The 12416-nt window shown below is 37.9% G+C and overlaps 1 protein-coding gene across 1 annotated transcript in view; it reads left to right on the top strand.

The window, feature by feature from the left end:
* Window positions 1-2542: 2542 nt before the first annotated feature.
* Window positions 2543-12416, top strand: part of nrxn1a (neurexin 1a) — a 1764001-nt gene continuing 1754127 nt past the window's right edge. Inside the window, exon 1 of the mRNA XM_072265192.1 lies at window positions 2543-2801. The gene's annotated coding sequence lies outside the window, so the exon portion shown is untranslated. The remainder of the gene's footprint in view (window positions 2802-12416) is intronic.

The raw sequence follows: 12416 nt of genomic DNA, 5'->3' as shown, positions 1-12416 counted from the left end.
GGTCACTTCACCACAGTTAAACAACTAACTTAACTAAATGTGATTAAAAATGATGAATTTTGATCACTGTTTGAAGTTATAAGTTTCTTTCAGCTGTTTTCTCATCAATAGTATGGCTAAGATTCCTGTCAACAGTTCAAATACTTCTTGAGTTTTTGTTGATTCAGTCCAATAACTAATTTAAAAATTCCATTATTCATCTGTATAATAATTGAATATCTCAGGTTTTGAAACAAATACCATTTCTGGAACCTTCAGAGAGGTCCTGAGAAGCTGTTCTAATGAAGAACTCCTATTTATACAATGTAGCCAGGCTTTCATGTAATCAGTTACTGTGGCCAACTGAGAGAATCCAGGAACATGTCTCATGGACATTTTACTAATCTTTATGAATGTGAACTGTGAAACACCTGGGGAAACAGGATCATATATGAATTATTAAATGGCATTATTTCAAAATCCACAATGTATGTACAGAGTAACTATCAAATTAAATCCCATTAATTCATTCAATTTTAGTTGCCAACTAGAAAAACAATAATTTCTTCCAACTTTTCAGTCCATGCACTTGCATTTGTTTTTAAGGTTATTAGATCCTCGACTATTCTAGCGGCAACAATAAATCCTCACTGCACTAACTTCTAGTTTCAGGCTTCCAGCCTACATCTCATAACAATACATTTAAAAACCTGATCAACACCATCTCTTCTTTTCTGGAATATGAAGTTGTTTTATAGCAAATGGTCTAGCAGCATCCCCAATGTTATCTTAAAGTGAACATATTCTGTCCTTCGCAAAAATAAATGCAGATCATTTAGGTCATAAACTTGAGATATGAAAATTGATCCATCCCATTTTATATTTATGTACAATACATTTATCTTTGTGCTCCGATTCTCTTTGATCTAGTTTATTCGACTTTAATATATACAGCTTAAATGTTGGTTCTTTAAAAAATGATGTAAACTAATATTTTTGTTTTAAAACCAATCCATAACTTGCTGTAATTTTTTTTTCTGAAAATCAACTCTTTATATCCTGATTACTTAATCATTAAAATTAATTCATACAAGATAATACACCGCAAGAAAATTGGGAAGTTGTTATCAAACCAGAAATCACATCCATTAAATAATGCTTCATTGATGCACAGAACTAGGAAGAATAATATTCAAAAATATTATTCTTTGGGAATCAATAAAGCAGGCAACTAAAATTAACATATAATCAAACCCTTTATTGGTGTAGCAGCATTACTGGAGGACATTCTATTACACTCGTTTCAACTTTTCTCTTTTACCAAATATTTCTGAAATAACAAGTATTCTTAATGGTTTTAATAACTATTTCTTAGATGCAATAAAAATTAAGATTTTTTAAAGTATTAAAATGACCAAGCTATGTTTCCTACTGCACACATTAGTGTATTTTGCTCTTTCTCCTCTTGCTGCCCAATTCTCTTCATGAATAAACACTTATCATTAGGTACTCTGCCTTAACTCAAAATGAATTGAGGAAAAACTGAGAACTGCTCCTCACTCTGAAAATATAGTTCAATAAATGAAGAAAAACGGCAACACATCAATACATGGCCATTAACTACCTCAAGTTATCCTGAAGTACTTCATAACTGAGTGCAATCATTGTTATGAAGGTTATGTGAAAATCAACAGGAAATAACAGTGAAGTGAATGATTTGACATTTGATGTTGTTGGTTGAAGTCAGGATGTCCTGCTAATTTTCTAAGCAGTAGATTTATTGTATTCAAAACGAGTCCACTTTTTTCTGTTTCATTTCGCTTTATGACATCCAGCACTATGTTGGAAGTTGAACGATCACTCACAGATTTGGATGGGGGTGGGGGAGTGGTGGCATGGGATTAGTTTCTATGTTAATTAAGCATGCGACCTCCTATTTCCATCAAGAGAAGTCCATAGTGTATATAAAATTCAGCACATACTGTTTACTTTTTCTATTAATATTTCGGTTTGAAGTACGTACCTTACGCTTGTGGTGAAGGTACAGCAAGATTGAGTTTACTACACCGAAGCTTTATCATTACATGTCTACAGTAATGTGAAAGAAATTGAGAAGCATTTGCAGTCGGTTTTGTAAATAAATACAAAACAAACATAATGGTATGAACGATGAAATGCAATGCCATTCGCAGAGATTTTGGTTCTATCAAACACATCACTTGTCCTGGTCAGACTTCATAAACAATATAAAACCAAAAGGATTTTCAAAACAAGCTACACATTTCGAGTTTTCCGTAATTGAATTTGAAGCGCTTCTCAAGGTGTAGTTCTGTAACACAAAATTAAATAGCTCAGTATTTTGCTGTCAATATTTAGAGCGCTCGGCACGCAAGAGTGTCTATAAAGACTACATTTCAGGATAGAAATAACGGGAGTCTTACGCCTTTTATGAGTCAGTCTTGACAGGTCTGTCACTGAGGAAGGGGCGGGAAATAAAAATAACACAGGTAAACTGACAGTGATGCCACCCACCTTTCGGTAATTGCGACTTTAGCCATGATAATACATTTGAAAAAGGAGAGAAATAGTAGTTGAAGAGCTATTTTTGCACATTTTCCGTTCTAAGTCTTGCCTCTCGTCGGCGCTGTGCGGCTGCGCGCGCGGCTGGAGTGGTTCGGGAGGCTTCTCCAGCCCAGTTCGTGCAAGCGAGGTCTTGGCGCCAGTATCCTATCCTGCGCCCTTCACCGCCCTGCAGGTTAACCACTTTCCTCTACTCCACCTCAGTGGCACCCGCCCTGGCGAGCTTTCCCCGTGTATTTTCAGTAAGTCACTGATGGGTTTTCTTTTATGGGGAGTAGAGGGTGGGGGTGGTGTTGGTAGTAGGAAAGGTGGATTTTCATGCTGTCTCTGTGGTTTAACTTCATCGAGAGAAGTCAGCGGGAAAAAAAATACAGTTTTAACACAATTATTTTTAATTTAATGGGAGTAATCTGCATCAACTACCAGCGGTTCCGAGTACCAGAAGGCGGAGGTTCGCTTTCAGAGCACTATTTTGACGTATAGGAATATAGATGGTATTCTCTTAACACGGATGTAGACTGGTGTGAAAATACCAGTATTTCACTTTGTTAAAAATAAACGTTTCTTTACAATAAAATAAAGAAGCATGAAGGCCAGCATTCTTTCCTGGAAATAGTTTATGGCATCAGTTTAAGGCAAGCACAGACATCCTTCAGGGCTCTTTCTCTCTGTCTCTCTTCTTTGCAGCCGTGTAGTGATCGCATTTGTTCATCATATCCATTAGCGGGGAAGTCCAGATTTACGGGGTTGGCTTGAGACAAAAAAAATCCCGAAAGATTTTACATCATAAATCCACCGCAAATGAAAATTTACATCTAATAGCATAGCCGCTTTTGTGTTCTTGGTGCCCATCGTTGTTGTGGGGGGGGGGGAGAAATGCGCATTTGCAACACAATATACAGGAGAGTGCGTGAACCAGGTGAGTGGTTAAAATCAGCCATCACTGTAGGAAGAGGTTGCAGATTTGGTCTGTGGATAGGGTGTTGTTCTTTTTGCAGACTCCCGACCAACAGTTCAAAGACATCAATGAGCGACCGAAATCCTCTTCTCTCTCCCCCCCCCCCCCACCTTACAGTTCTTACCTAACTCAAGGAGAACGGCTAATTAATGATTTATGGGATGAAATCCCTTTCCGTGGCATCAGATGAAAGATTTTTTTTGTTGGAGGGGTAAACGGAGTTGGCCATTGAATAGGACTTCTGTGCTTCAGTAGTATCCCAATGTTAAGGTCAACGTTTTGATCTGGAAAGCACAAGATCAATGTGCAATTGTCTATGCCCACTTCGAATCAGCGTGAGATTTATTTATTTTGGCCGTTTCGTGTTATTTGGCCTAATAAGATACAGCTCTTTTTATAGGTTGGTCTAAAATTAGTTGTTATATGCAAATTTAAATTGTGTGTTACGTGACAATAAGTGTCCTCAGATGAGCATAGGCTGCTGTTTCCGAAGGCAGGAAGTCAGGAGGCAAAGTTAGCATGCTAGACGCATATCGGTGGCGTTTTTTTCTTTAAAGAGTGTGTCAAACTGTAGCATTCTTTTGTCTCATAATTTCCATGCTGCATTTTACCGTGGTACATTCGTAATTAGATTTCCTGTCATGCTGCACTTCAAGCATTTTTACAATCCAAGAAGGGTGTGATGGCTCATTAGGTGTCGTGTGAGGAAGCTAATAAGACATGTGAAAATCAAAGAGAGAAAAAAAACGTGCTGAATATAAATGCAAACTAATTTCTTCAAACATGTCAACAAGTAAGGTTGTACAGTACCAGTCAATGAATGAAGCTTTGTTACCGAGATGTAAGCGTAGTGAAGCATGCCAGATGTATGACGACAATTGTAAAATCCACGAATAAAGCTCATTGAGTGTTTCGTCAAATAGCTTAACTGGCCATGGAGCCAAAGGTCTCAATATATATTTTACAATGTTGCTTCAGAATATTATAAGATACACCTTTATTTTCACGTGAATGCAAATAAATATAAATGTGCCTGAGCCAGGGTTTTCAGAATCAGTTTATGTTTTGCCTCACCCACAGCATTTTATATTTAATCTTTTATTGGTTTTTGTCACTTAACTCATCTTTCATTTTCTTCCATCCCTTCCATTCTCTATGATCAACTAGGGTTCATTACAACATCTGTTAAATAGCACTTTTTACATAGTGAGATATCCCACTGTGTATCAAAGGAATATTATCAAACAAAATCTGACATGTTCGCATTAGGATTGGTGAGAGAGTTTGCAAGGATTGTCTTAATCTAAGACAGGATGAGAGTTTGTGGAATTTCAGAGTGCAGCAGCCGGTGATAGGTAGTTTAAAATCAGAAAAGCTTTTGAGTTCAGAAAAAGATAAATTCAAATATTTAAGAGCATTAAAGGGTGTTAAGTAAAGTGTGTGATTAAGTGTGTTAAATAAAGACCTGCACTTTTTTCCAGCTGTTAGAAAAAAAGTAGCCAGTTTACACGCAGTAAGCTCCCAGGAATATTGGATAATGATTATGTAATCAATGTTTTAGCAATGTTAGGTGGCGAATGAAGAAAGGCTAGGACAGTGAGGTTAATTCCCTTGCACTACTTAGAAGTATTGCATCAGGATCATTTCTGTCATCTGTTAGAGATGGGCAGGGCCTTGTTTTAGCAGCTCAGCTGAAAGTTGGCATCCCTGACTGCAGAACACCCCCTCACTGCTGTATTGGAATGCCAGCCCAATTTTTTTTCTTCAAGTCACTCAAGTGCAGCTTGGAACTTACAGCCACGTAATCCAGAGGTGAAATTGCTGCTAGCTCAGTTACTCCGAAGTTCATTTGCAAAGGTACAGAAAATGAAGGCAGTGGCTTTTTTTGGGGGGGGGGGTGGATTTGTTAACTAATTCGTGCTGAATATTCACCAAGCTGTCAAGAGTTTAGAAGTACTCAAGGGATAGGGAGTTGGTGGTTGATCGAACAGTGTGGACATATATCTGTATGGAAACTGCCAGGTTTTGAAATGTTGTTACTGATGGCTGTCATATAGATAAAAGGGCCCAAAGATCAATTACTTTTTCTCTACTTCTCCACCTCTTTCCTCCTGATTTTCCAAACATTCTCTAATCTTATGCAGCACATTGCTGAATTCTTCACTTCATCCTTCCCAGATCAACTTTATCCATTCAAGAAACCTTGCTGTTTGCCTGATGTCCTTGACAGATCATAGCAAATGCCTAGTAAATGAAATTCAAAAGCTCCAAGTGCTAGAAATCTGAAATGAAAGCAGAATATGTTGGAAGCACTCAATGTATCAAACCTGAAATGTAAGATTGGCTTCTCTTTCCACAAATACTGCCTAATCTACTGATTGATTTTATCATTTTCTACTTTTATTACAACAAATGCACATCCAGCAAGAAAGAATAGACAAATAGTTGTTTCCATCTTTAACTACAGATAGACTTTGCAATGTAGAAGATTTTCTATGCAAGTGCTGCAGTAAACTGAGAAAGAAGTTTCCCATTTTCTTAAGAACTATTAGTGATAATTCAATTCTGACCTGCAAATGATACCAATCTCCCATAAATTATTCACCACTCCAAAATTCCTAGTTTACCATAGTCTATTCTAGTCCACTTTATTACTATTTATGAACACACTCAATAAATATTGTGTATCATATTTAAGCTAAAACAATTAAAGGCTGGGTACATACCCTCTTTTATAAATTTTTAGTGTCTGTTCTCCACATATTTGGCATTGTTGTAGTTCAAATCCATCCCACATGATTATGGTTCTTCCCATGACCACAATCAGATATAATTTAAACATGGTTGCCAATGGCTGTAAAGGACAATCTCAGTACTAGGTTGAGGTGGTTGGGTGCTGAATGCAGGGCAACAGCAGGAAAACTAGTGAAATAGTAATCATGGGATCAGAATATTGTCTTATTAAATGAGGATAATGAATGTCTGATTCTCTTGTGATAAGGCTTCATCAGTTCTAATCTGTTGAGGATTATTGCATCCTCTGATTTTTTTTGATTCCTGATATACATTGTAATAACAACCTGAACTCATATGGCATAAATGTAAGTTCTGGTGTAACATTCAGATGTCAGTTCTGTTTATGCTGCTATGAAAGCTGCCAGCTATTGTGTTATGATTTGAGCTGCAGATGTTGAAATTGAGATGGCTAGCATATTCCATACTAGGAGGATAAATTCCAGCTTCCAACAAAGCCTGTTACAGAGCAGGAGCTGGGCTTCTCTCCCATGTTCCTTACTATTTCATGTATGTTTGCAGCTAGGATATCTGATATTCGAAGCATCTTATTACACATGTCCATCAGCCTTCTTCTCCGTTTAAGTTCTCATCTAATTATCTGGACTCACATGTTGGCGATTTAGCCTAAGGCTGTCCCCAGCATAAGAAGTCGATTGCTCCCACAGAATAGCTTTGACAGTAGAAGCCCTGTTGCTTGGTGGTCAAATTTGTCACTGAAATTTAATGTTTGTGGTTATCTTTAATACTCTTAGGAGGTGTACAGCACAAAAGCAGGTCCTTGAATCCGCTGAATACATGTTTGCAATTAAGCACCCATTTATACTAATACCATTTATTCTCCTCATGTTCACATTAACTTCCCTTACATTCTACACTCACCTATGTTCTAGAGGCATTTTACAATGTCTTGATAACCTACTAACCACACATTTTTGAGATGTGACAATAAACAGAGCACTAGAAGGAAACCCATGTGCTTATAAGCAAACTGTGCAGCCTCCAGACAGACAGGCACCCGAAGTCAGGATGAGCCTGGGTCATTGGTGATAAAACAGCAACTCTATTACCTGTGTTAGTGTGCTGCCCATTTAACTGTGCCACTGATTTGCACTTGCTCTGAGGCATATAAAACCATTCAAAGTACTTGAGCTATTACAAAATGCATGTATCATCTAATTAAATTACATTTAATAAATTTAACCAACTGAATCATATTAATTTAAAAAAAGTAATCATACTGAGCATGATATTTTCTCAGCAGTCATTTCTTCCATGGGGTCAGCTGACAAAAGCTAAATTGTTAACTTAGTAAACTGACAATTAGCAGGTGTAATAATATAAAGGAATAATATTGAAGGAGCAAAAATGGAAATACGTGAGGTAGTGAGAGGTTTAAGGACGAACACAGGCAGGAAAATGAACAAAGTATTGATTTAGGAAAAAAGAAAGGCATGGTAATCTTTTCAGGAAATAATGACTGAGTTCTATGTGTATTTGTGCAAAGCATTACAAACAAAATGAGAGAGTTAAAATCATTATGAAGAGAATAAAATATTATTATTAAGATAATATTGCAGCTATATTAAAGAAGCAATTTAGCTTTGGATCTAACAGGATTGGAACTGCTATTTCTGGTTAGAACATTTTCAGAGCGTTGGGAAGGTGTGAAGGCAGTGTTTGCAAAGGATTCTGTTACTGTGCTAGAATTTTTAGGGGATTCTAGGTTGTTAAAACAAAATTGATATGGATATATTTGAAAATCTTAAAATTACATTGTACTAAGTTTTGGTTTTTGTGCCCATATTGCCTCTTTAATGAAATTACCCAATTAATTTCATTACCCTGCTTATTCAAAGAATAACATACCTTACTTCCAAGCAATAATACAAGTCAAATAATGCCATTGAATTTCTCCCACTCTTTCATCATTTCATCTGTCAATCACAACAATGTACTTTGTTTACCATTGCTTCAGCCACCCTCGTATGGTTAATTCATATCTCCCTCACACTGTCTGATTCATCAAGATGTTCTAATTTTGAACCTTATTTGGTCATACCCTTTGCATACTTTTTTCAATAATTGTGTTCTTGAAAGGTTTTAGCCATGTTTTACACTGATCGATTCTGCACTGTTAGTCTCTCACTAACTTTTTAGATCTGTGCAGTTTATGCTTTAAATATGCTTTACTATTGCATATGTGTCATTAGTATCTTGTTTCTCACTCATTTTTTAAAAGATCTCCTAATCGCCAGTTTTATATTTGTAAGTCAATCAAGTCTCTCTTTACCCACCATAATTCTAATTACTTCCTCCAAGCCACTCCCTCAACTTCTTGATCTTTAATCCTTCAGCAGACAGTAATAAGATCGTAAAAGCAGAATTAGGCCATTTGGCCCATCAAGTCTGCTCCACCATTTCATTATGGCTCATCCAATTCTCCTCTCAGCCCCAATCCTCTGCCTTCTCCTATATCCCTTTATACGCTAACTAATTCAGAATCTATCATCCTCTGTTTTAAATCTATATAAAGACTTAACCTCCACAGCTGCCTGTAGCAAAGAATTTCACAGATACACCACTCTCTTGATAAGAAAATTCCTCCTCATCTCCATTCTCAAAGGACACTCCTTTGCTCTGAAGCTGTATCCTCTGGTCTTAGACTCTCCCGCTATAGAAACCATCCTCTCCAGGTCCCCTCTATCGAGTTCTTTCACCGTACGATAGGTTTCCATGAAGGCATCCCACATTCTTCTGAATTCTGGTGAAAACAGGCCCAGAGCCATCAGACGCTGTTCATATGATAAGCCATTCAATAATGGAATCATTTTTGTGAGGCTTCTTTGAACTCTCTCCAGTTTCAGCATATCCTTTCTAAGATAAGGGCTCCAAAACTGCTCACAATACTCCAAGTGAGGCCTCATCAGTGCTTTATAAAGTCTCAACATTATATCCTCGCTTTTATGTTCTTGTCCCCTTTGAAATAAATAGTAACATTGCACTTGCCTTCCTTACCACAGACTCAATCTGCAAATTAACTTTTAGGGAATCCTGCACAAGAACTCCCAAGTCCATTTGCACCTCAGATTTTTTTGTATTTTCTTTCCATTTAGAAAATAGTCAACCCTTTCATTTCTTCCACCAAAGAGCATGTCCACAAACTTCCCGACACTGTATTCCATCTGCCATTTATTCGCCCATTTTCCTAATCTAAGTTCTTCTGTAGACTCTCTAATTCCTCAAAACTACCTGCCCCTCCACCTACCTTTATATCATGTGCAAATTTTACAACAAAGCCACCAATTCCATCATCCAGATCATTGACATATAACGTAAAAAGAACTGATCCCAACAAAGACCCCTGTGGAATGCCACTAGTCAATGGCAGCCAGTCAAAAAAGGCTCCCTTTATTCCCACTCTTTGCCTCCTGCCAATCAACCACTGTTAGAATCTTTGCTGTAATACCAGGGGCACATAGCTTGTTAAGCACTTTGTCAAAGGCCTTCTGAAAATCCAAGTACACAACATAAACCAATTCTCCTTTGTCTATCCTGCTTGTTATTTCTTCAAATAATTCCAATAAATTTGTCCTGGAAGATTTTCCCTGAGGAAACCATGCTGACTACTGCCTATTTTATCATGTGCCTCCAAGTACCCTGAGACCTCATCCTCAGTAATTGACTCCAGCATCTTTCCAACCACTGAGATCAGATTAACTGGCCTATAGTTTTCTTTCTTCTGCCTCTCCCTTCTTGAAGAGAGAAGTGACATTTGCAATTTTCCAGTCTTCTGAAACTATTTCAGAATCTAGTCATTCTTGAGAGATCATTACTAATGCTTCCACAATCTCTTCACTCATCTCTTTCAGAACATCGGGCTATACACTATCTGGTCCATGTTACTTATCTACTTGCGGACCTTTCGGTTTCCCAAGAACCTTCTCTCTATAATGGTAACTTCCCACACTTCATGACCCCTGGCACATGGAACTTCCACCATACTTCTAGTGTATTCCACAGTGAAGAATGATGCAAAATACCTATTCAGTTCATTCGCTATTTCATTGTCCCCCATTACTACCTCTGCAGCATCATTTTCCAGTGGTCGGATACCCACTCTCACCTCTCTCTTACGTTTAATTTTTCTTTCTTATAGCTTATTCTTTACTATAATTATTGTACACAATATTATCATCTGTTTTTCTCAATGCCCTCGCAAGTGATATTGCCCCCAGGACTAGATTCATCTTTGCTTCTCGGGACAAAAAATGTTCCAGTTAAACAGTTCTCTTGCTCATTTGTACTTATTATTGGCTACTTGCACTATTAATACTCTAATAGGATAACTTAATTCTTCTATTATTTCATTATTCTGTCTGCAAATTGTTTGCAGTCTCCTGTGATTCTGTTGATTGGTATTAGTTTATTATTGTTTCAGGTTACAGTGCAAAGCTTTTGTTTTGCTTGCCTTCTAGACAGATTATGCCATACATAATTTTCATGGTAGTAAAATGAAAAGGATATGGTGGTGCTGCAGTTGCAGTTACAGAGAAAGTGCAGTGCAGGTAGACTAATAAGGGCCATAATGAATTATTGTGTGAGTTCAAGTTCATCTTTTAGCCTACAAGAGGTCTGTTCACGAGTCTTTGAGTCCGACATTCATGCACTCAGGCTTCTGAATCCTCTACCCAACAAGAGAGGGGACAAGATAGAGAGACTAGGGTTGTTAGTCCTGACGAAGGGTCTCGGCCTGAAACGTCGACTGTACCTCTTCCTAGAGATGCTGTCTGGCCTGCTGCGTTCACCAGCAACTTTGATGTGTGAGACTAGGGTTGGAGTGAGCAGCTTTCCCAAGGCACCCGGAAGTAGAGATAGAGTCAGTAGAGGTGAAGTTGATTTGTGTGATGGACTGTGCTGCATTCACAAAACTCTCTGCTCTACCCTAGACAACAAAAAATTGAAGTTGTCATTCCAAGCTGGATGTATCTGGATTGGATGCTTATCTGGATGGGATTTTTAAAAAATGTTCCAGTTTTTTTTGAAAATGTATATAATTTATGTTTAATGTTTTTGTTTGTGAATGTTACTTGCATATGCCGGTATGAGCCTGTGATCTTGCTGGAAATAAGTTTTCTTTGCATTTGTGCATACATGTACTTGTATGTACTTATGTTAATGAACTTCTGATTTTCTGTGGTGCATCTATAAAAATTGGAAGGAGTCATAAGACCATAAATCATGGGAACAGTATTAGGCAACTCAATCCATCGAGTCTGCACCACTGTTTCATTGTGGCTGACTTATTATCCCTCTCAACACCATTTTCCTTTCTTCTCCCCATAATCTTGGATGCTCTGACTAACTGTGAACCTATCAGCCTCCACTTTATACTTGGTCTCCACAGCTGCCCATAGCAATGAATTCCTCAGATTCACTAGCAGGTTTGCTGGTGGTGTGGGGGTGGGTTAGACTAGAGTTGCAGGGAACCAGAGTGCCAGAACAGATAGTGGAGAAGTTCAAAAGTTAGGAATCAAAAGGTTAAGCATGGTACAACTAATGTTCTGTGATGTGTGTATTTCAATGCAAGAAGTATTGTAGGAAAGGCGGAATGAGCCCAGGGCATGAATCAACACATGGAATTATGATTTTGTAGCCATTAGTGAGACTTGGTTGCAGGAGGGGCAGGACTGGCAGCTCAATATTTTGGGTTCCATAATTTAGATGTGACAAAGCAGGAGGGATTAAAGGAAGAAAGGTAGCGTTACTAGTCATGGAAAATGCTCATTCTGGACAGACAGAAAAGCTTGTCTAGTGAGGCATTATGGGTGGAACTGAGGAATATGAAAGGTATGACCACGTTGTTGTGGCTATATTACAGACCACACGGCAGTCCACAGGAATTAGAGGTACAAAAGCGTAGAGAGATTGCAGACTGCTGCAAGAAACACAAGGTGATTTTTAACTTTCCAGGAATTGACTGGGAATCCCATACTGTAAAAGGACTGGATGAGATGGAGTTTGTCAGATGTGTTCAGTAAAATTTCCTTAATCAGTATGTAGAAGTCCCAATGAAAGAGTGTGCAGTACTCGATCTGCTATTCAG

This window comes from Mobula birostris, chromosome 8 (genome assembly GCF_030028105.1).
Source record: "Mobula birostris isolate sMobBir1 chromosome 8, sMobBir1.hap1, whole genome shotgun sequence".
NCBI classification, from domain to species: domain Eukaryota; kingdom Metazoa; phylum Chordata; class Chondrichthyes; order Myliobatiformes; family Myliobatidae; genus Mobula; species Mobula birostris.
This window is presented reverse-complemented; position numbering and strand designations above follow the sequence as displayed.